General features: G+C 42.1%; 1 long non-coding RNA gene and 1 pseudogene across 2 annotated transcripts; both read left to right on the plus strand.

Moving 5' to 3' along the window:
• The first annotated feature begins 11,219 nt into the window (after positions 1-11,219).
• Positions 11,220-15,580, plus strand: LOC139032146 (uncharacterized). Of its 2 annotated transcripts, none has more exons than XR_011484671.1 (3): positions 11,220-11,412; positions 12,890-13,091; positions 15,010-15,580. It is a non-coding gene; the product is annotated as an uncharacterized lncRNA (long non-coding RNA). The 2 variants fall into 2 exon arrangements; XR_011484672.1 differs by having other exon boundaries at positions 15,014-15,580.
• Positions 15,581-21,042: 5,462 nt separating this feature from the next.
• Positions 21,043-25,427, plus strand: LOC139033860 (zinc finger protein 709-like; annotated as a pseudogene).

Consider the following 25,427-nt stretch of genomic DNA (forward strand, 5'->3'; position numbering starts at 1 on the left):
TTTCTTCTATTTTAGCAAGCTTTTCCCTCCATTGTCTTTTAGCCACCGCCATTCTGACTCCTTTTTCCTATTCTGACTACCTAACACCCCTAATGTATTTGTAAATTTGAAGTTTGTAGCAAACGCCTACTTAGGAGTTCTTTGTGGATTGTTTTAGTTTTTTTTCTCTTTTTTTTTTAGCTGCCATTTAAGCATTCCTGTGGTATCCATCAACCGTTTCAATTTAATGGTTTACCTTGAAGCGGTTTTTGCTAATTCAAATTATTTTAAGCTGAGGTAGAGAACCTCTGCTGATCAGAGCATGTGTGATCTAAGGCTTAACAGCCTTGGGGAGAATCTTCACCCCATCTCGCTTTCTTCCCCAGGAGGGGGTGCTCAGAGTGAGTGGAGCTTGCTGACAGGGGGGCGGCCCATTGGAGACAACCAATGGGCAGCCCCTAGGAACAGCAGGTGTGGAGGGATCCCTTCATCTCTTGGGCTTCCCAGGCCCCCTTTGGCCAGGGAAAGGGCTCTTGAACTGCACTCAGGGAGACCGCTTCTCAGGATGGAGTCAGATGGAGAGGTCTTTGGGGAGAAGGACATCCCCCGTCATGCTATCAGTGGCACTTCGCCTCAGCCCTTGAGAGGAGGGAGCTCCCACTGTGAAGGGGGCTACAGGAGCCCTGGCCAGAACTCCCTGTTCCCCCTTCTACTGTGAAGGAGCAGGTTGGACCAAGGAAAGCTGGGGCTGTAGAGAAAAACGCAGGGCAGGATGCCAGGGCATCTCCCACTTAACTCTCCAGGAATGGCATCCCAAGTTGGAGGCGTCCTGACGGCAGCAAAATCCTGCCAGTTGAGTCCAAGAATGGCTTTCCCATTGGCCAGAGGGGAGATCGCAGAGCACCTCACATCCATTCCTTGGATGCTAACGACTGTGGGAATGAGGGAGTCATCTAAACAATAAATAAATAAACCTCAACACAAAGAACAGTTGAGTTGAATCACTGTTGTGCCCAACACAGTGTGAGGTGCATGGTAGGCACTCGATTCAACAGGATGGGAAAAAAAAAATTCTGGGTTGGCCGAAACATTCATTTGGGCTTTTCCATACCATCTTACGGAATATCCTTTACTTATAAACCCTTAGGAAAATTACAAAACAAACCCACGAAAGCCCAAGCCGATGACAGGTACTCCCCTTGGTGCCATCAGAGCCTGAGTCACAGTAGAGGCTTCAGGGACCTCCGCTCCTGCTTCTGGAGTTTCCCGTCAGGCCTGAAGCTGTCCACAGGCTTCTAACCAAGGTCCTGCCCTGGCCCTGCACTGTCCGCCACTCGAGCTGCAATTATGCCTCCTGACAGAGATGTGCTGAAAACAGATAGCCCTGAACATAGGACCCCCACATTCAGATTCCCGTTATGATTTGGAGCCTGGAAGCAGCACTCCAAGAGCTCAGCACAGCTGTGGAGACCCCTCTGAGACAAGATACAGATGATTCTGGGACCCCCGCCATAACCTACTTAAAGGAGGGGGGCCTCCCCTCTCCTGGATTCCTTGCCAGGTGCCAGGTGATGAAGGAGGTCACCCCTTCCCAGACCGCTAGGCTCCCTGTGGGCTTCTTAGGGTTCCCTGAGTGAAGAGCAAGGAGAGTTCATAGACTTCAGAATGATTATCTCCACATTCATGCGTGATCCAGCTCTTCACGCCTTAGTTGGGACATCCTGCTGAAGGAGGGGACTCAAGGGTTCACAACAGACCCAACATCAGCCTGTCGTCTTAGCCCTGACCAGCAGTTGGCTTGGACAGCATGTGTTTACAAGCCCCTGGGCGATCGATCATCTAAGAGTTGATGGCAAAAGAATTTTGGAAATCTCTTCCCTACCAGATACCCACGATGTACATCAAGGTAACACTTATTTGTATATATACTGAGGCCTTGCCAGGACGCTCTTATCCACATCACAACCCCAGGTACTGCTGATAGTAACCAAGGCACTCATTTCACTTCTCAGGACATCTGGTGGAACACGGCATTCAGTGCAGTTTTACCCTCTCTTCCAAGTCTCAGAGTTCAGGCCTCATAAGAGCACCATAATGGCTCATTGAAATAAATTCAAATCAGTTGAATGAAAGATGACCTTTTCCAGTTATCAGTCATCATCTGAGATGAATATTAATACATCCGTCTTTATCTTTTTTTCCTAATAGACTTATTTATGGCAGTTTTAGGTTTGCAGAAAACTTGATGAGAAATTAAACAGAATTCCCACATAACCCCTGTGCCTCTGGATAGTTTGCCCTGTTTTTAATAATTTGTATGACTGTGGTATGTTTGTTACATTCAATGAGCTAATATTGATGCATTAAAATCTACATGTAAAAATTGCTTTGATTCTGTGTGTTATGGGGCTGGCCAAAAAGTTCCTTTGGGTTTGTCTATAAGATGTCACAAAAAATCCAAATGAACTTTTGACCCACCCAATAAACTGTCTGGACTTTGATGTTAGGAAATAATGTGTCTTTCATTTTTGTATCTTGTACTTTTTCTGTTTTAAAAATCCCTTGTGCTCCACCTCTTATTTTCTCCTTCCCACTCCAAATCACTGGCAACCAAAGATCTTTCACTTTCTCATAGTTTTGTCATTTTCAGAAAGATATAATCACTTAGCAATCTTATTTTAGGGTTTCTCCATGTCTTTTTGGCTTGATACCTCATATCCTTTTATTACTGAACAATATTTCATTGAGTGGATATTCTCATGATTATTTTCTCTATTGTTTATGGGAGGATATCTTGGTTACTTGTGAGGCTTGGCAGTCATGAATAAAACTCTTATAAAAATTCATAATTAGGTCTTTTATGAACCTAAGCTTCAGCTCATTTGGAGAAATAGAAGGGGACATGATGGAGTAGGTGGAAAGAATGGGTTTAGTTTTAAGGAACCGCCTGTTTTCCAAACTAGGCATCAGTTCAGTTCAGTCACTCAGTCGTGTCCAACTCTTTGCAACATCATGGACTGCAGCATGCCAGGCCTCCCTGTCCATCCCAACTCCTGGAGTTTACTCAAACTCATGTCCATGGAGTCGGTGATGCCATCCAACCTCATCCCCTGTCGTCCCCTTCTCCTCCCACCTTCAATCTTTCCCAGCAATCTTTCCCAATCAGGGTCTTTTCAAATGAGTCAGTTCTCTCATCAGGTGGCCAAAGTATTGGAATTTCAACTTCAACACCAGTCCTTCCAATGAATATTCAAGACTAATTTCCTTTAGGATGGACTGGTTGGATCTCCTTGCAGTCCAAGGGACTCTCAAGAGTGTTCTCCAACACCACAGTTCAGAAGCATCAATTCTTTGGTGCTCAGCTTTCTTTATAGTCCAACTCTCACATCCATACATGACCACTGGAAAAACCATAGCCTTGACTAGACGGACCTTTGTTGGCCAAGAAATGTCTCTGCTTTTTAAAATGCTGTCTCGGTTGGTCATAACTTTTCTTCCAAGGAGTAAGCATCTTTTAATTTCATGGCTGAAATTAGGCATGTCATTTTACATTTCCATCAGTAGTGAGTAAGGGTTCCTGTTACTGTACATTACATGTACAGATGTACTGTACAATACATCTCTACTGTTCGGTGTTTGTTCTTGATAATTTGATTTGAGCCATAATAGTAAGTATCTAGTCATATCTTATTCTTCTTTTATTTTCCTTTCTCTCACTTCTTTTCATCCGATATCTTCCATCGGGATGTATTTCAATGATCAGTTTTCCATTTTTTTTGTTGATATTATTTGTTTAATAAAATTTCTTCCAATGATTTCAGACTATGTTTCTTTAATACTTTGACTCTATGCGTCACAGGCCCAAGATTTTCATAAGAAGTTCAAACATTCAATTTTTTCTCTTTCTTTGATGCACTGCTCTTCGATAAATTGACACCAAAACCAAGCCTACTAGACGACTTTTTCCTATATCAGAAACATTACTTTGAGTATATTTGTTTGGACCTATAGCAAAACATAGACTTTTGTATATTAACTGTTTATGATTTGTGGGAAAGAATTGACTTTTGTGTAACCATTTATCCTTCAACCTTAATCTACCATCATTTTAGTTCAAAGAGTTTTCTTTGTTATTGTTTATTCTTTGAGTTTTTCTTCCATAATCATGTTGTATGTGACAAAAGACAGTCTTATTTACTACTTCACATTCTGTACACTTTTTATTTCCTTTCTTTGTATTTCCTTTTATTGGATTAGCTTAGACTTGTGGTACAGGGTTGACTAGGCCTGGAGAGAAAGGGGACATCATTGCCTTCTTCCTGATCTTACCAGGGAAGTATTTAGTTTCTCACCATTACACTTAATGTTGACAGTTTCTTGTAGGTAGTCTTTCCCAGGAAGAAGAACTTCCCTTCTGCTTGTAGTTTGCTGTTATGAATATATTTTGTTAAGTGCTTTTACAGTTGTATTTTTTCCCTTTTTATTCCTGATATTAATAGTCTCTATTTTCCCCTCAACTTGCATTGATGTACCTCAATTTTATTAATATTCTTAAAGAGTTAGTTTTTGGTTTTGTTGATTTTTTTCTCCATTGGCTTCCTGTAATTGCATTGATTTCTTCTTCAATTTTTATTATTTTTCTCCTTGTGCTTAGTTTTGGTGTAATTTGTTCTTCTTTTTCTAGTTTTGTAATATTGAGGCTTCGATAATTGATTACAGATCTCTTTTCAAGTGTATGCCTTCAGTGTTATAAATTTCCTGTAAGCACTGTTTTTGCTAGCTCCCACAAATTTGATAAGTTGTATTTTCAATTTTGTTTAGTTTTTGTTTAGTTCAAAATAACTTTTAATTGCTCTTGAGTCTCTTTTGATCCATGAATTATTTAGAAGAGTGTTGTTGGGACTTCTCTGGTGGTCCAGTGGCAAAGACTCTGCACTCTCAAAGCAGGGAGCCCAGGTTCAATCCCTAGTCAGGGAACTAGTTCCCATATGCTGCAGCTAAGACCTGACACAGCCAAATAAATTAACACATTTAAAAAAAAAGTGTTGTTTAATCTCCAAAAATCTCAGATATGCAGATGACACCACCCTTATGGCAGAAAGTGAAGAGGAACTAAAGAGCCTCTTAATGAAAGTGAAAGAGGAGAGTGAAAAATTTGGCTTAAAGCTTAACATTCAGAAAACTAAGATCATGGCATCTGGTCCCATCACCTCATGGGAAATAGATGGGGAGACAGTGCAAACAGTGTCAGACTTTATTTTTTTGGGCTCCAAAATCACTGCAGATGGTGATTGCAGCCATGAAATTAAAAGACGCTTACTCCTTGGAAGGAAAGTTATGACCAACCTAGATAGCATATTAAAAAGCAGAGACATTACTTTGCCAACAAAAGTCCATCTGGTCAAGGCTATGGTTTTTCCAGTGGTCATGTATGGGTGTGAGAGTTGGACTGTGAAGAAAGCTGAACGCTGAAGAATTGATGCTTTTGAACTGTGGTGTTGGAGAAGACTCTTGAGAGTCCCTTGGACTGCAACGAGATCCAACTAGTCCATCCTAAAGGAGATCAGTCCTGGGTGTTCATTGGAAGGACTGATGCTGAAGCTGCAACTCCAGTACTTTGGCCACCTTATGCGAAGAGTTGACTAATTGGAAAAGACCCTGATGCTGGGAGGGATTGGGGGCAGGAGGAGAAGGGGACGACAGAGGATGAGATGTCTGGATGGCATCACCGACTCGATGGCCATGAGTTTGAGTAAACTCCGGGAGTTAGTGATGGAGAGCGAGGCCTGGCGTGCTGTGATTCATGGGGTCGCAAAGAGTCGGAGACGACTGAGTAACTGAACTGAGCTGAGCTGAACTGAATCTCCAAATATTTGAGGAGTTCCCAAGGCCTATTATTTATTTCTAGGTTAATTACTTTTTTGTCTGAAAACATATATAATTTCTCTTCCTTCAGATTTGTTAAACTGTGTTTTATGTTCAACAATGTGTATTGTCTTCATGAATTTTCTTTATGTACTTGGGAAGAATGTATAGTCTGTTGTTTTTTAATGGAGTTATTCCATTAAATTAAATGGTTTTCAGTTAAATCCAGTTGTTTGAGAATGCTGTACAATTCAACTGAGGCTTTCCTGATTTTCTCCCTGCTGTTTCTCATAATTATTGATAGAGGAGTGTTTAAGTCTGAAGTAATAATAGTGGAGCCATCTGTTTCTCCTTGCAGTTCTATCTATTTTCCCCTAATGTATTTTGCCACTTTATTGTGTACAAAAGCACAGGGATTGCCTTGTCTCCTTAGAGATGTGACACCTTTATCATTATGTAGTGCCTCATTTTATCCCTGTGCTTTATCTGAAATTAGATATTTGAACTATTTATTAATGTTAACATGATATATCTTTCCATATCTTAGTCTTATTCCACCTGTCTTTGATGCTAATGTTGGTTTGTTACAGACAACACACAATTTTGGATGTTGTTTTTTGATTCACTTTGACAGTATCTGTCTTTCAGTTGTATTTAGACCATTGACTTTTTTTTCAGGATGTATTTTATATGCTGCTTTTTTAAAATTTATTTTTAATTGGAGGATAATTGCCTTACAATACTGCGTTGGTCTCTGCCGTACATCAACATCAATCAGCAATGTTGTGCTTAATCTCTCAATCGTGTCCAACTCTTTGAGACTCCATGGACTGTATCTCACCAGGCTCCTCTGTCCATGGGGATTCTCCAGGCAAGAATACTGGAGTGGGTAGCCTATCCCTTCTCCTGGTGATCTTCCTGACCCAGGAATCAACCCGGGGTCTCCTGCATTGCTGGGGGAATCTTTACCAACTGAGCTACTAGGGAAGCCATTAGGTGTACTTATGTCCCCTCTCTCTTGAACCTCCATCCCACCTCCCACCCCTTCCCACCCCTCTACATTGTCACAGAGCACCCCTTGCATCATACAAAAAGTGTCCACTGGCTATCTTTTTGCATATGGTAATATATACGTTCTGAATATACGTTGGAAGGACTGAGGCTGAAGCCTAAGCTCCAATACTTTGGCCACCTGAGGCAAAGAGCAGACTCATTGGAGAAGACCCTGATGCTGGGAAACAGTGAGGGCAAGAGAAGAAGGGGACGACAGAGGATGGTGGGATGGCATCAGTGACTCAGTGGATATGAGTTTGAGGAGACTCAAGGAGATAGTGAATGACAGAGAAGCCTGGCTGCTGCAGATTATGGGGTCACAGGGAGTTGAGTGGCTGAACAACAACAGGAACAATGTATAGGTCTCCTTGCTACTTTCTCAACTGGTCCCACCCTCTCCTTTCCCAACTGTGTCTACAAGTCTGTTTTCTATGTCTGCGTCTCCACTGCTGCCATAGATCATTGGCTTTCAAGATGATTGTTGATACAGTTGCATTAATATCTATCATAATTTTTTGACTCATTTTTTAAAATGTGGCCCACTTTTAAAGTCTTTATTGAATTTGTTTCTGTTTTATGTTTTGTTTTTTTGGCCAAGAGGCATGTGGGATCTTAGCTCCCAGATGAGGGATTGAACCCATACTCCCTGCATTGGAAGGTGAAGTCTTAACCACTGGAACAGCAGGGAAGTCCCCCTATCATAATTTTTGTGGTTTTTATTTGTTGCCTTTTTTTTTTAAATCCCCTTTTGTGTTCTGCCTCCCTGCCCCCCACCCCTGCCCCATCTTCTCTAGCTTTGAGAATCTTATCTGATCTTATTTTTTCTTCTCCTAGCATATCAGTTGTCCTCTATCTACTTTATCATTGGTTGCTCTTGAATTTGTAGTATACATTTACAGTTAACCCAAGTTGACCTTCAAGTATCACTAAACTACTTCACTGGTTGTATAAATTCCTCCTGACAGAGTATTCCCAGTTTCTCTCTCCCTGTGCCTTTCAATGTTGCTGTCATTCATTTTACTTCTGCATAAGTTATAATTACCAAATGAATTATTTCTGTTATTATTTTGAACCAGTGTTATCTTGTCAGATTATTTAAGAACTTTAAAAAGTGATATTTTCGCTTCATTTTTTCTCCAAAGCTCTCCCTTTATCATTTGCCTCCCTTTGGAAGAATTTCCTTTAATATTTCTTGCAAAGCCAGTGTACTGGTGACAAATTCCCTAATGCATTTGTCTCAAAGTCTTTATCTCTCCTCTACCTTGGAAGGATAATTTTGCTCAACACAGAATTCTAGTTAGATCCTTTTTTTAAAAAAATCAACACTTTAAATATTTGATTCACAAATAGTGCAGCCACTTGGTCAACTGTCCAGCATTTTCTAAAAAATTAAGCATAGTTATCATATGACCCCGCAGTTCCTTTCTCAGCTATATGCCTATGAAAAATGAAAACATATGGTCGAACAGAAATTTGTAGGTGAAAGTTACAACAATGTTACTCACAGCAGCCAAAAAATGAAGATAATGTCTGTTAACAGATGAGAGATAAGAGGATAAACAAAACATCTTATCCATCTGGTGAAGTATTATTTGGCCATAAAATGAAGTATTGATCAATGCTACCACATGGATGTCCCTTGGAAAAATAATAAATGAAACCAATCACAAAAACCATATGTTACATAATTTTATTCATTTGCAAGCCCTGAATAAGGACATCTATAGAGACAGATAGTAGATTAAGATTTTCTAAGGCTGGGCACTGAAGGATGAAGATGGGATATTTAGAGTGAAAAAGTATAGAGACATTTCTTTTTGAGATGGTGAAAATCTTCAAACAAGGACTGTGGGAGTCATTGCATATATCTGGGAATATACTGAAACCTTTGAATTGTTTAATGTGATGCATTGTATGGTATGTATGTTATGTCTCAATAAAGGTGTTCATATAAATTAAATACAGAAGAGTTCTGTGATTCAATCTTGTAGGGATCTTAGAGTTTCCAGATTAATTAACATATCCATCACCACACATGGTTACTTTTTGTGTCTGTGGTGATATCAATTAATCCAGTGGTCCCCAACCCTTTAGGCACCAAGGATACACTTAATTTCTATTATTATTACCATCAGCTCCAGCTCAGATCATCAGGCATTAGATCCTGCAGGTTGGGGATTGATTAAGTGTTACTCTACTGTTTTGGCTGATTTCAAGTATACAATGTAGAATTCCATATATTAAACCACCACATTGTAATCTTTAAATACAGACAGTTTTATTAGTCATATCTCAGTAAAGCTGGTGGGGGCAGATTTCCAGATATTTCCTATTTACATAAAGTCTGTTTTTCTTCTATCAGAGAAAATCAGAATTAGTTGCCTTAGGTACATTAGAGTCATTTATGTTTTGAAGTTTTCTAGAAATGCAGGCAAAATCTGATCTAAAATAGATTTCTTTCCATGGGAAGGGAGTTTGGGGGAGACTGGATACACATATGTGTGGCTGAGTCCCTTTGCTGTCCACCTGAAACCATCACAGCATTGTTAATTGGCTATATTTGTGTTAGTCGCTCAGTCATGTCCGACTCTTTGTGACTCCATGGACTATAGCCCATCAGGCTTCTCTGTCCATGGGATTCTCCAGGCAAGAATACTGGCGTGGGTAACCATTCCCTTCTCCAGGGGATCTTCCCGACCCAGGGATCAAATCAAGGTCTCCTGCACTGTAGGCTGATTCTTTACTGTCTGAGCCACCAGGGAAGCCTGTTCCAATATAAAATAAGAAGTTAAAAAAATAAAATTCCCTTCCCATGTTAAGTGTGATTTTAGTGAAACCTGTGTTGATGAAAAAAATTCATCTAAGAAAGAAATGGATAATTTTATTTGAGCCACATTTAGGATTATAATCTGGGAACAGCCCCTCAGAAAGCTCCAAGGACATAATATAAGCTTATTAGATGTCAAAGCACAGTTATATAAGATTTTGAGACAGAGGACTGTACATTAAATGATGGATTATTGACAGTTTGCACAGTCCAGGTCTACATGCACAAGCTAAGTACTAATATGGATCATGGGTATTCGTGGCCCCTTACAAGATTAAGCAAGAAGGCTAGCTCTTATGGAGTTATCTGGAGACTAGGAGGATATTGCTCTATGATTGATCAGGTATTTCTGCCGGAGGGGAGGTTTGGCTGATGCATAATGCTGATACACAGTACAGAGTAGAGGGGAGAGAGGAGGCCAAAGGGCAGAGAAAAATTTTTATGTTTACGTTCTCCTTGACTTACCTTAGAATACAAATTTTTATTTCATCACCTGACAGTTTAATGAAACATCTCACACTCTGTGCTTAGACTGAGCCCTTGCACCCAGGTTGAGGCTTCCTGGGTTCAGACTTCCTGAAGATCCAAATGCCCCGGGGTTTCTTTCATTTAAGTACCAAATAAGTGGGGGGTGCATTGGAAGGACTGATGCTGAAGCTGAAAGTCCAATACTTTGACCACCTGATTCGAAGAACTGACTCATTGGAACAGACCCTGAAGCTGGGAAAGATTGAAGGCAGGAGGAATTGGGGGGGAGGGGGCGACAGAGGATGAGATAGTTGGATGGCATCATCGACTCAATGGACATGAGTTTGAGTAAGCTCTGGGAGATGGTGAAGGACAGGGTGTGCTGCAGTCCCTGGGTTCTCTAAGAGCCAAACCAGACTGAGGGACCGAATAACAACAGATGGAGGTGGGAAACGGATGGGTGGAAAGCTCAACCCTTGCAAGGATCAAAGATCAAATGCAGCCGGGTTCTTTCTTATAAACAGTGAGGTCACATTTAGTGTCTCGTGTTCCGGAACAAGGCTCACAGTTCCCTGAGTGGCCTGACAGCCCTGTGGAAGCCTTTGACCCCTAGAGACATAAGATTCTCTCCTTCCAGTGTAGTCTGGGCCATCCTCATTGCTGCGTGCTTGTTTCGCAGAAACTCAGTCAAGAATTCCCTGTAGGGACTTCCTTGGGGGTCCAGCGGTTAAGACTCCGCAAGACCAGTGCAGGGGACCTGAGTTCCATCCCTGGTCAGGGAACTAGGCTCCCATGTGCCGCAGGACAAGGTCAAAAAGTAAAGTAATTTAAAAAGAGTCCCTGTAAACTGTGCCCACATGTTCGCAAAGAGCTGGCAGAAAACTGTAAAGGCTCAATGCAAATAATCGTGTCTCGGTCGTGTTCCTACCGACTGGAAGAAGTTGGTTTACCTAAGCCTGGCTTCCTTCCTCCAACTGTCACTCAAGCTGAGGGGCTTGCCCTCCGAACTATCCAATCAGAGGGCGCCGCTGTGCAGGTGGGTGGAGCGACACACCACTCAGGTGAAGACCACCCCACCTTCGCCCGCCTCACTGGGGAATCGTGTGTCTGTGGTTCATGCTTCCTGATGGAGTCGGCCCTGGTGTGTGTTGCGCTCTGACTCAGCACTGGTCGTGGGAGCTGTGGGAAGGCCTCAGGGGGACCCGGGAAGCCTAAAAATGGTGAGTGTGCTGCCCCTCGGTACGGAATCGGGGCGGAGCTCTCGGATCTCAGTCGCCTCTGGCGAGCAGCTTGGGCGGTGGACCAGCGACTGGACCCGCGACTGGACCCCGGGCGTCCAGTCCATCACTTCGCGCGGCTTTTAGCCCCGGCCCCGGAGCTTCCCTGGGCCGCGCTGAGCCGGCCTTCCCGCGTATCCCCAGGTTGTGCGATAACCAGGGGGCGGGTCATTTAGTGACAGTCAGGCCTGGGTTGCTGGGGTTCGTGAGTGGGAGGAACTGTAGACTGTGGTATGCCCTGTCCTTCCTTTCAACCAGGGGTTCATCTGTTTTCTCCAGAGTTTTCCAGATTTTCCAGATATTGGGGAAGCAGAGTCTCAAATCCATGCTCCTGTCCCCTTCACTTCCTGGGATGATAGTAGATCCCTAAATGTTCAGATCCCTCACCTCCTCCCCCCTGCCAACTTCTCTCCAATTCACAGCGCTATAATCAATTAACTATTTGCGTTCCGGCTGCATGTCAAACAGACCCAATATTTTTCATCTTCTTTTGCCAGAGCCATGGAATGCTGTTTTTAAAAGATTTATATTTGTCTGTTTTCATGGGAGGAAAGTGAGAATAACCACTTAGAATTAGGTTGCATCAAATCTCTAGCCTCTCCCCCTAATCTTTCCTGGATACAACATCCTACGGGAAGTGCTTTGGGTGGAGGGTCTTTTTGGAAATTTTCCTGGGCGTTTTGTATTGTCAGCATGGCCCCTCCCTGGATTTGTCACCTTGGAAAGATTTTTTTCACTTATTTGTCTCGGTTTTTCAATAGAGGTAAAATGTAGTTAATCAATAGAGCTTGAAAGACAGTATAAACTAGTTTCCAAAGAGGCAAGCCAGAAGGTGCATTTTAGAAGAAAATAATATATTCCAGTATTTCACATTCTGTTTGTATAGGATTCTTTCACTCTTTATTCCTGAGCGTGTACAGGAAGTTTTTGAGGTCTGTTTTGTACTTTGGGATGTTTCTAGTAAATTTCCAGGGCTTAGATTTTGCAGAGCAGAAGTGAGTGTTCCAGTATGATTAATTATTTATGAACCAATTTCTTTACTGGAAACAATTACCTGACACCTTTTTCTGAAAGGAATAGATATTTGGGGTTTTCTGTTTGAACTCATCAAGTAAAAGTTGCTCAGTCGCGTTCAACTCTTTGTGACCCCATGACTACACAGTCCATGGAATTCTCCCGGCCAAAATACTGGAATGGGTATCCTTTCCCTTTTCCAGGGGATCTTCCCAACCCAGGGATAGAACCCAGGTCTCCCACATTGCAGGCAGATTCTTTACCAGCTGAGCCACAAGGGAAGCCTGTCAAATGCCTTAAAATTTTTTCCCCTCCTTTCTATGTAAATGCTGGGTTTGAGTGACCTTCTGGACTGTTCACACACTGGGTTTGTGACATTTAAAGTAATATCAACCCTTTTCCAAAGCAACTGCAGCAAGGAGCAGAGGCCTGTGGTTGCTGAGCCAAGCTATGGCTCCCTTTGCCTGCACATGGAAGTACTTCAAGGCCTGTTGGATCCTCCCTAGAGAACCTCCTTCTGCTGGTGTCCACACCCAGCGCAGGACTTTATGCTGAGAAAAGCTATGGAGCCCTGGAACGCTGGGGACATGTGAGCACACGGATTGGAGGTGGGTGGGGCATGGTGGAGTTCCTGAGTTTGTAGTTGTGCCTCCTGAGGTCTAGACATTTTTGAGTTCTATGTTGAAGTTTTGCAAAGTTTTGCGTTCAGAATGTAACTGATGCATGTTAAGAAAGTCTGAAGGTCAGGTGTTCTGTCTCCTGGACAAAGGGTTGATGAATTTGGGAGTTCATTTGTGTGAGAACCTTAAACAGAATCAGGCTCACCGTTTCCTCACTTGTGAGAATAAAAGCCTGAGGGAAGGGGACCCTCCATGCTTCCGGGGAAGGAGAGGGCGTGTGGCCGCTCAGCTGTCCCTGCCCTTCTCCACCAGGGACTGACGCGCTGTAGATGTGACACATGCATTTCAACCAAGAGTGTTTAGAACCTTTCTGAATGTAGGGTGCGGTGTTTTTTTTAAGTTTTTTTTTTTTAATAATATGGACCATAAAAATCTTTATTGAATTTATTACAATATTGCTTCTGTTTTAGGTTTTTTTTTAATTTTTAGCCCTGGCATGGGGGATCTTAGCTGCCTGACCAGGAATTGAACCCACACCCCCTGCATTGGAAGATGAAGCCAGTGGACCACCAGGGGAGTCCTGGGGGGGATGGTGTGGTTTTTGTTTTTTTCTTTCTGAATTGTAGGAAAGCATGCTACATATCTGTGTTGATTCCAGTATTTGTGTTTCTTTCCTTTTGATTCCTTTATCATTGAATTTTGCAGCTTTTGAAATGACTTTGTATTGGCTTTTGGGGTTATACAATGTAAGTTGATTGACACTTACAGTGTAAGATAAGAAAATTGTGGAACCAAATAGAATTTTGGTTCCATTTAGGCAAGAGAACCTCAAGATGTGAGAGATATGGGTGTTTTAGAGTTCTCAGGTGCTTTTTCCATTTTTAGGTCAGTGTTTATCCTTGTCTCTGGAGAACTTTGACTTCTAAGAGGCTGTACTATTCCTAAGGCAAATGAATTCCTATTTTAATGGATGTGGGGAAAAGGCAGTTGAATTTCTGTTTTCACTGATACGAGGAAAACACCTCAGAACTTATGGAAATCTTTGAAATTCCTAATATATTTCAGGGCTTAATTGAAACCCCTAATGTATTATAATATACTTCTCATTCTGTAAAATATTTGTGTTAAATATAGTGGAAGGAAGGCTTCCTTGGTGGTGCAGTGGTAAAGAATCCACCTGCCAATCCAGGAGACTTGGGGTCGATCCCTGGCTGGAAATACTCCCTGGAGGAGGAAACCCACTGCAATATTCTTGCCTGGAAAATCCTATAGACAGAGGAGGAGCCTGGCAGGCTACAGGTCATGCAGGGTGTCAGACACAACTGAGCAACTGAGTACGCATCATAAAACATATTGCTCTCCTTGGAAAAGATCAAAATTCAAACTTTAAAGTATGATTTCTACTTAATTCATATTGTTTTCATACCATTGTAAAGTTGAAAAATTACAAGTTGAAGTATCATTAGTTGGGGGCAGTTGATAGAAGCCTCCCCCCCCACCCCTTGCTTTTGTTAGCAAGGAATTTGTAAATTTTTTTATGGTCTGTGGTTTTATATCTGTTAAATGTTTAAAGGGTTAAATCTTGAAGTGATTTCCTATGTAGAAAAGTTTAATTTCAAAAAGCAAAAACTAGGGACTTCCCTAGTAATCCAGGGGCTTTGAGTTCCCATTGCAGGGGGCCTCGGTTCGAGCCCAGGTTGGGGAACTAGATCGCACATGCCACAGCTAAGACCCAGTGCAGCCAAATAAATAAATAAATATTTTTAAAAATTAAAATAAAAAGCAAAAGCTAATTAAAAATAATGATTAATCATAGGAAAATATAGCATATGTAAATTTCTCTTATTTTCACTAAGTAATGCATGGGAAGGTTGAATAAAAAAAAATTTTATTTTTAATTCCTAAGATAGGAAACTTGTGGTGTTGGAGAAGACTCTCGAGAGTCCCTTGGACTGCAAGGAGATTCAACCAGTCCATCCTAAAGGAAATCAGTCTTGAATATTCATTGGAAAGACTGATGCTGAAGCTGAAACTCCAATACTCTGGCTACCTGATGTGAAGAAATTGACTCATTTGAAAAGAGCCTGATGTTGGGAAAGACTGAAGGCAGGAGAAGGGGATGACAGAGGATGAGATGGTTGGATGGCATCACCGACTCAATGGACATAAGTAAACTCCAGGAGTTGGTGATGGACAGGGAGGCCTGGCATGCTGCAGTCCATGCAAAGAGTCAGACAGGACTGAACTGAGCTGAACTGAAGATAGGAAACTAACCTACATATCCTGCTCTACTTTGCTCTTATTCCAGCCATCCTGGAGTAGGAAATGGCAACCCACTCCAGTCTTCTTGCCTGGAGAATTCCACGGACAGAGGATCCTGGTGGGCTACAGTCCATGGGGTCGCAGAGAGTTGGAGACGACTGAGTGAATAAACCTTTGAAATAAGCAGTTTTGATTACTTCCTGATTTCATTTTGTTAGTGTTTCTTTGTATAAAAACAAACCAATGTGAATGCTTACAGGGTTTGTTCTTATAATGGGCTGTCAGGGGTTCAAGTATTTGATGTTTGCCTAGTGCTAAAAGTTAAGCCTCATCCCTCCCTTTTACCCTAGTGCTTCTTACCTGGACAGGCTCATAAGAAAGCCTGGAGGCTCTTGCTTTGTGACCTGCTGTTTGCTGGGTAGCTTCTCCTATCCTCTGTGCTGGCTGCCCCCATGTAGCATGGTTGATCCCACCAAGCCTGAGTTCTATATACAGAGGACCCCGAGTTGGAAGTTTTGGTAATTCTGTATCTTTTCTGAGTAGGATTATGGGAATTAAGCCTTTGTTAACACGGTGCTCAGTTGATGTGTTGGCTGGAACCTGCCTGTGTCTTTAAGTAAAAATGTAACTGAGGCTGGGATTGCCTGCTGTTAGGAGAGGAAAATCCCGATTACACTCTGAATGAGGTGAGCCCTTCAGATGGTCACTGCTTAAAGAGCAGTTATTTCAGAGAAAAAGCAATTGGAAAAGGTGGCCACTAGGTGGCAGGCTGAGTCCACGCCTAATAGCAGAGGGCTCAGTCAATCAGTCACCGTCACTGTCGTGTCCGACTCTGTGACTTCATAGACTGTAGCCCACTAGGCTCCTCTGTCCATGAGATTCTCCAGACAAGAATACTGGAGTGGGTTGCCATTCCTGCTCCAGGGAATCTTCCTGAGCCAGGAATCGTACCTGCATCTCCCGTGTCTCCTGCTTTGCAGGCAGATTCTTTACCTTTGAGCCACTGGGGAAGCCCTTCACCAGGACTTTTAGGTACCTCTGCTGCTGCCCCTGACTCCACTGCAACAAAGCTCCTGACCCTCTGAGTTAGGGGGACAAGACACATACACAGCAAAGGGATTAGTTCAAACCAGTTTAAGCCTGGGGTGCTTAAACTCTGTAAAATAACCAGTTACCGTGGAGGAGGTCTCTGATCCTGATGACACTAATGTGCACCTCTCTGGAAGCAAACATTTAGGAATGCCAGGGTAGAGAGGACACACTCTTTTCTAAGTATATCTTGGGATTTAACACATTATTGAGGCTTCCCTGGTACCTCAGCTGGTAAAGAATCTGCCTGCATTGCGGGAGACCTGGGTTCGATCCCTGGGTTGGGAAGATCCCCTGGAGGAGGGCATGGGAACCCACTCTAGTATTCTTGCTTGGAGAATCCCCATGGACAGGGGAGCCCAGCAGGCTGTAGTCCATTGGGTCGCAAAGCGTCAGACATGACTGAGCAACTAAGTACGGCTGCACATACAGCACAACACATTATTGACCAGGGTATTCTTGCAGAAACCAACACTTGTGGCTTTAATACTTCTCCAGTCAATAATGTGTTAAAATGTAATCTAGGGAAGAATAGGAGAGAAGGAACAAAAGGAAAAAGATATTTAAAAAGGTCCACAATTTTCCAGTTGGAAATACAAAATGCACTAAAAGAATTTACAGGAGTTTCCTTGGTGGCACAGTGGTTAAGACCGTGCTCCCAGTATGTGTGTGTGTACTGGGGAGGGGTGGGCTGGGTTTGACCCCTGGTCAGAGAACTAGATCCTGCATGCCACAACCAGGACTCTGCATAGCCAAACAGATTTTTTTTTTTTTTAATAAGAATTTACATAGCTAAAAAGATTAAAAGGACAGTCCTTGCCCTTTGGACCTCTAGAATGTAGGGGTTTTTTTGTTTGTTTTTTTTTTCTTTGTTTGGTTTTATTATGTTTTTTAGCTGCAGCCTGCAGGATCTTAGTTCCCCAACCAGGGATCAAACCCATACCGCTGCATTGGGATCGCAGTCTTAACCACTGGACCACCGGGCAAATCCCTATAGCTTAGATTTAAAATCAGTGTTACTGTCTCCTCCTCTAATGAAAGAATTTACAAACCTTCCTACAGTTACTCACTGCAAGGTCTTGTATTTGTTGTACTTAAATTTACTCTTAAGCAAGATACTGCATGATCTTGGAGGAATTGCTAAATATAATATAGAGGACATATTGGTATACTTCAGAACTCTGCTTGTCCTTATGATCACAGCGCCCACTGTTGTAAAATATCCAGTAGTGAGCAGGAGAGCTCTGAACCAGTAAATCGTACAAATTAAGTTCTTGCTACTTCCAAATTGCCTTCACAAAATGAAATTCCATGGACCTTATGCCTTAGTTAAATTAGTGGTATGGTCCAGTACAAGTTAAAAAGGGCCTTTGAGGATTGAAGACTGTTGTTAGAAACCTTTAATTTTAGGATTATATAAATTTGCAATTATCCCCAGTGCTTCTACTTAGAACAGCTTAATTTGACCTGTTCTTAAGCCTAGAAAGAGTTACAGACACCTCACAGTGGAATGCCACAGTCTTGAGGCTGTTGTCCTACCAAGTAAAGCCCTTATTCCCAGTCTCCAATGTTGTGGAAATGACTCAGCAGCTGCTGAACATTCTGCTTTCACAGATTTGCCTAAGTCTGTTCTGTTCAATGCCTATTTCAGCAGCCCCTCATCTGCATTTGGCCTTCTCCTCTGAAGGGATATAGATAGCTTTACCTGGTTACCCTGGGGGAACCTCAGCACCATTGCCACTGCACTCAGTCTCAGCAGGCAGGGTCTGTCCTGCATCCACTTTGTGCCATGAGCAGAGGGGTGACGTGGCATTAATGACATCTCTTCTGAGGAAGTTCATTTGACATTTAGGACATACGATATTGAAAAAGGGGGATTTGTAAAAAGTGGATGGGCATTGCTCCAAACATATGAGGCCTGGACATCCTTTAATGGATGCATTAAAAAAAATAATAAAAAGAAGGCCACCCCCTTCCTGATACCATGAGAAATAGCAGTAGTTTCTCTCAGCACCCACATCATTGTCTAAATTTCCTCAATGTTTTGGAGGCAACAAATCCCTTGTTTACAAGTTAATTGGAGAGCATTTATACTGTTACTTGCTGGGCCACCTTGAACCGAAATCCCCTACTACAGAAGGCTCTAGACTGTTTAATTTGCCTTACAAAAGGCACACCACAGGGCCTTCAGTACCTACCTCATATGCCTCCTGGTTACCCTTGATGCCTTACGTTGTAATTCCCGTCTCTCTCTTTTTTAAATCTTATGTATTTATTTTTGGCTGCACTGGGTCTTCACTGCTGCATGCACTCTAGTTGCAGTGGTCAGGTTTCTCACTGCAGTGCCTTCTCTTGTTGTGGAGCACAGGCTCTAGGGTGCGTGGGCTTCAGAAATTGTGGTGCAGGAGCTTAGCTACTCTGTGGCATGTGGAATCTTCCCAAACCAGGGATCGAACCTGTGTCCCTTGCATTGGCAGGCAGACTCTTAACCTACTGGACCACCCGAGAAGTCCTCTCTCTTATCTTAGTAATGATCACAAGATATGTATCAGTTTCATTAATCATGTCAGAGTACCGGAGAACCAACTCTCTAATTGCAATGCACAGGCTTCTCATTGTGGTGGCTTCTCTTGTTGCAGAGCGTGGGATCTAGGTGTGTGGGCTTCAGTAGTTGTGGCTCACGGGCTTCGTTACTCCATAGTATGTGGAGATTCCCGTTTTGGAGGAGTAAAGCTTTTCACAGTCTATTGGGAACGTGTGATGTCATCAGCTGAGGGATTCCTGTGCTCAGGGATTCAGCTGCAGTGCTGCACTTAGTCACTCAACGTCCAACTCTTTGTGACCCAGTGGACTGTAGCCTGCCAGGCTCCTCTGTCCATGGGATTTCTAGGCAAGAATCCTGGAGTGGGTTGCCATTTCCTTCTCCAGGGGATTTTCCTGACCCAGGGATTGAATCCCTGGATTCAATTTGTGTCTCCTGCATTGCAGGTGGATCCTTTACCACTGAGCCATCAGGGAAACCCAGGGATTGAGCTGTCATGCTCCTTTACTCTCTAGGGGAGCTTGGATGCAACTGTAGGTAGGAGGGCAGCCTCTAGAGTGCCTACTCAGGAAACAACTCCCTCCTGATTGGAAAATGATTTTTTGTTCTTTTGGAGGAAAGTACTGCTGACACCTTTATATAATGTATCATGGACAAATCCACCATCTGACCATTATGGACTAGAAGCTCTCTTGCAATCTTCAGCTTCTTAACTTTAAAAAAAAATTTGGCTGCATCGGGTCTCAGATGCAGCATGCGAGACCCTCATTGAGTCATGCAGGACGCTTCGTTGCTGTGCATGGGCTCTCTTGTGGCGTTTGGGCTCCAGAGCTCACAGGTTCATAATTACAGTGAGCCCAGTTGCTTCGCAGCATGTGGGATCCTAGTTCCCTGACCAGGGATTGAACCCTCATCCCTTGCATTGCAAGATGGGCTCTCAATCACTGGATCACCAGGGGAGTCTCATTAACTTTTGAAAAAGTGTCAGCAAGGCCCAGGAGAGATTATTGTGGTTCTGTGGGAAAACACTTTTTTAGTATGTTATTATCTGTGTGTGTGTGTGTGTGTGTGTGTGTGTGTGTGTGTACACCAAAAATTGGCTGAAAACAGTCTTGATGTACACAAACATAGGGAATTTATAATCTTAAGTTTTTATGTCTTCTTCCTCATGTCTGAGCTCTAAGTTATAAATAACTTTCCAACCTGTCAAATTGAACAGAGAGAAAAAGAAAGAACTGGGTTTGTGATAAATACTACACAAAGTGGAAGCTGTGCTTTTCTGCAAGAATATTTTCATTCTAAGTTAGCAGCATCTGATTACTTCTAACGGCTTGGAATACTTTAGGACAAAATGGCCATCTGAACCTTGTTAAAAATTGGATGCTACAGGCCTCCTGAACTCTCGTTTTCGGTGATGGGAATAGAACGCTATGTTTTTATTCATTTTACCCTCATGAGCCTCTCTCATGGAATGTGTAAATGGTGGGTAGTAAAGAAGGAGAGGAAGGAGTTTTTCTCTCAAGTGGGTGATCTTGAATTGATAATATTTGTTTCATTTGTAGAGCATTTCTGCCATTTCTCAACATACTGTGGACCCTGCCACTAGATAGCGGGGCTTCCCTGGTGGCTCAGTGGTAAAGAATCCGGCTGCCAAAGCAGGAGACATAAGTTTGATCTCTGATGCAGGAAGATCCCACATGCCTTGGAGCAGCTAAGCCCATGTGCCACCACTGCTGAGCCCATGTGCAGCAACTACTGAAGCCATGGCCCTAGAACCTGTGCTCCACAACAAGAGAAACCACCGCAGTGAGAGGCCCGAGCACTGCAACTAGACAGTAGCCCCCACTTGCCACAACTAGAGAAAAGCCCACATAGCAACGAAGACCTAGTGTAGGCAAAAATAAATAAAACAGACTTGTAATGTGATCACAGTAAAACTATGTAAGTAATTTTCACATGTTTATGATGCTGTTAAATTTATGAGGAAGGAAGCATGGACAGAGAGTTTCTGATGAACAAGTCAAAAAATAAGTAAATGGGAAATAACAGAGTCATAAGTAACCCTCCTATAAGTGGAGTATGGATGTACAGAGCTGTCAGTCTCACTCATCCTACTGTACACATATTTGGGATGTTTTAGGACTCAGTGGTCTTTGAGGATGTGACTGTGAACTTCACCCTGGAAGAGTGGGCTTTACTGGATTTTTCACAGAGGAAACTCTACAGAGATGTGATGTGGGAAATCTTCAGGAACCTGGCCTCAGTAGGTAAGGATGACAACTGACCTTCACCTTGTCAAAGGACAAGTTTTTCTGCCCATCAGTATTTTTCTAAGAGGTGGAATGTATAAAGGGAGGACATTGGTAAATAAATAAATTAGATACTGTCACAGCTCATTTTAGAACTAGAGTCTACTGATTTTTCTATAACTTCTAATACTTTGGGATCATTTTTATGTGTATTTTAGGAACAACATGGGAAGATCATGATATTGAAGATCAGTACAGAAACCAGGGGAGAAAACTAAGGTGAGTGGCATTCACAGTAGAAAGCAGTATTTCACATGAGAATTATGCTATTGTACCAGATTTTAAAAAGAAACAAGGTAACCCATGCTTCAAATATATTGCTTCTCAAAATTTTCACCAAATTACTTTCTTATATATGACATAATGTTCAGTGTTTGCAAAATAGTTCACATGGAAGCAGTATTAATAAGCCCTGTATATAAATATCACCATTTTGGTGAGTCCTCTTGTGGAGTACTTGGTATATTGAATTTCGAACAATTCACACGTGATAGAAAAAAACAAACCTATGCTTTTGCTATAAATTGTAAAAGTGTTCAGTTCAGTTCCGTTCAGTCGCTCAGTCGTGTCCGACTCTTTGCGACCCCATGGATCGCAGCACGCCAGGCCTCCCTGTCCATCACCAACTCCCGGAGTTTACTCAAACTCATCTCCATCGAGTCGGTGATGCCATCCAGCCATCTCATCCTCTGTCGTCCCATTCTCCTCCTGCCCCCAATCCCTCCCAGCATCAGGGTCTTTCCCAGCGAGTCAACTCTTCGCATGAGGTGGCCAAAGTATTGGAGTTTCAGCTTCAGCATCAGTCCTTCCAATGAACACCCAGGACTGATTTCCTTTAGGATGGACTGGTTGGATCTCCTTGCAGTCCAAGGGACTCTCAAGAGTCTTCTCCAACACCACAGTTCAAAAGCATCAATTCTTTGGCGCACAGCTTTCTTCACAGTCCAACTCTAACATCCACACATGACCACTGGAAAAACCATAGCCTTGACTAGATGGACCTTTGTTGGCAAAGTAATGTCTCTGCTTTTTAATATGCTATCTAGGTGTCATAACTTTCCTTCTGAGGAGTAAGCGTCTTTTAATTTCATGGCCGCAATCACCATCTGCAGTGATTTTGGAGCCCCCAAAAATAAAGTCTGACACTGTTTCCACTGTTTCCCCATCTATTTCCCATGACGTGATGGGACAAGATGCCATGATCTTGGTTTTCTGAATGTTGAGCTTTAAGCTAACTTTTTCACTCTCCTCTTTCACTTTTATCAAGGCTTTTTAGTTCCTCTTCACTTTCTGCCATAAGGGTGATGTCATCTGCATATCTGAGGTTATTGATATTTCTCCCGACAATCTTGATTCCAGCTTGTGCTTCTTCCAGCCCAGAGTTTCTCATGATGTACTCTGCATTTAAGTTAAGTAAGCAGGGTGACAATATACAGCCTTGAGGTACTCCTTTTCCTATTTGGAACCAGTCTGTTGTTCTATGTCCAGTTCTAGTTGCTTCCTGACCTGCATATAGGTTTCTCAAGAGTGTAGCTGAAGCATTTTTAATAAATATGAAATCATTAACAAAGAGATCATTAATACTCCCTTTTTGTTTTTTTGCAGAAGTCATAGGCAGAGAGATTCTGTGAAGGTAAAGAGGATAGTCCTTGAGGAGAAAACGTCAACCTTATTCCAAATCACAATCTGAAGAAGAAAACTCTTCTCAGAGTAAGACCATGGGGACACAAAGTATGTGGAAAAGACCTCATGCTTCATTCCTCCCATAATAGGTCCACCAGGAGTCACATTGGACACAAGCCATAAGTATCAGGCAAATGGAGAGAATAAATGCAAAGTATGCGGGAAAGCCTTTAGTTACCTGCAGTGTTTTGAAAAACATAAAAGAAATCACAGTGGAGAAAAAAACCTATAAATGTAAGAAATGTGGGAAAGCCTTCATATGGCTCAAAACTTTGCATAGGCACAGGCTAACACATAGTGGGGGTGCCTCTTTATAAGTGTAAAGGCTGTGGGAAAACTTATAGTTCTTCAGCTTCACTTCAGATACATGAAAGAACCCACACTGGGGAGAAATCTTATAAGTGTAAACATTGTGGAAAAGCCTACAGATATAATCAACCTTTCCGAACACAAAAGAGGACTCACACAAGAGAAAAATTCTGTGAACATAGAAAATGTTGTAAAACATTCAGTTGTCCCAGGTCACTCTGGACACATGAAAAGACTCATGCCAGAAAGAAACCTTATGACTGTAAACAATGTGGTAAAACCTTCAGATATTACCTCTCCTTCAAAACACAAAAGAGTTTACACTGGAGAGAAACCCTATGAATGTAAGTCATGTGTTAAGACTTTCAGTTCTAACATATGTTTCTAAATACATAAAAGAAATCACAATGGAGAAAAACCCTACCAATGCAAAAAATGTGGTAAAGGCTTCAGTTGTCCCAGTTCTTTTCGGAAACATCAAAGAATTCATACTGGGGAAAAACCTTATGAATGTAAGGAATATGGAAAAGCCTTTAGAGGTCTTGCAAGCCTTCACATGCACATGATCACTCACACTAGAGTTGAACCTTGTAAGTGTAAGCAGTGTGGGAAAGTGTTGAGTTCCCCCAGTTCATTTCAAACACACCAGAGAAGTCACACTGGAGAGACACCCTATGAATGTAAACAGTGTGGCAAAACCTTCAGGTATTACCCCTCCTTTCAAAAACATGAAAGAACCCACACTGGAGAGAAACCCTATGAATATAGGAAATGTAGAGGAACTTTTAGTTATTCAACCTCACTTCGAATTCATGAAAGAACACACACTGGAGAGAAACTCTATGAATGTAACCAGTGTGGAAAAACCTGCAGAAATTATACTTCCTTAGAAACACACAGAAGAATTCATATTGGAGAGAAACCCTACGAATGTAAACAATGTGGAAAATCCCTCAGATGTTGTCAAAGTTTTCGAAGACATGAGAGAAATCACACTGGAGAAAAACCCTGAGAGTATAAAAAATGTCATAAAGTGTTCAGATGTCTCAGTTATCTTCAGACACATGAAAGAACTCACACTAGAGAAAAACCCTATGAATGTAAACAATGTGGTAAAGCCTACAGAGGATACAGTTCCTTACAAACCCATGAAAGGACTCACACAGGAGAGAAACCTTATGCATGTACGGAATGTGGAAAAACTTTCAGGTGGTATCAGAGTTTTCAAAGACATGAGAGAACTCACACAGGAGAGAAACCCTATGAATGTAAAGAATGCAGGAAAGCCTTCAATCATCCCACTTCCTTCCGAAGGCATGAAAGGACTGACCTCATGGGGTAAAACCTTTTGACTGTAAAGAGTGTGGGAAAGACTTCAGCTGGTCTTCATCATTAAATGTTAAAACTCCCACCAGAAATAATTACAAATGTGAGTAACATGAGAACTCATAGCTTGATGAAAATTAATCTGGGTATAATGTTCCAGAAAACTTTCAACCACAAAATAATTTTTTTTAACAGGTTGTAAATATATTGGGTTTATCAAGCCTCTTTCTTTTTTTTTTCCATTTAGTTTTACTAGTTGGAGGCTAATTACTTTACAATATTGTAGTGGTTTTTGCCATACATTGACGTGAATCAGCCATGGATTTACATGTATTCCCCATCCCGATCCCCTCTCCCACATCCCTCTCTACCCAATCCCTCTGGGTCTTCCCAGTGCACCAGGCCCGAGCACTTGTCTCATACACCCAACCTGGGCTGGTAATCTGTTTAACCCTTGATAATATACATGTTTTGATGCTGTTCTCTCAAAACATCCCACCCTCGCCTTCTCCCACAGAGTCCAAAAGTCTATTCTGTACATCTGTGTCTCTTTTTCTGTTTTGCATATAGGGTTATCATTACCATCTTTCTAAATTCCATATATATGCATTAGTATACTGTATTGATCTTTATCTTTCTGGCTTACTTCACTCTGTATAATGGGCTCCAGTTTCATCCATCTCATTAGAACTGATTCAAATGAATTCTTTTTAATGGCTGAGTAATATTCCATGGTGTATATGTACCACAGCTTCCTTATCCATTCGTCTGCTGATGGACATCTAGGTTGCTTCCATGTCCTGG

The sequence above is a fragment of the Odocoileus virginianus genome, chromosome 3 (assembly GCF_023699985.2).
Source record: "Odocoileus virginianus isolate 20LAN1187 ecotype Illinois chromosome 3, Ovbor_1.2, whole genome shotgun sequence".
NCBI lineage: Eukaryota > Metazoa > Chordata > Mammalia > Artiodactyla > Cervidae > Odocoileus > Odocoileus virginianus.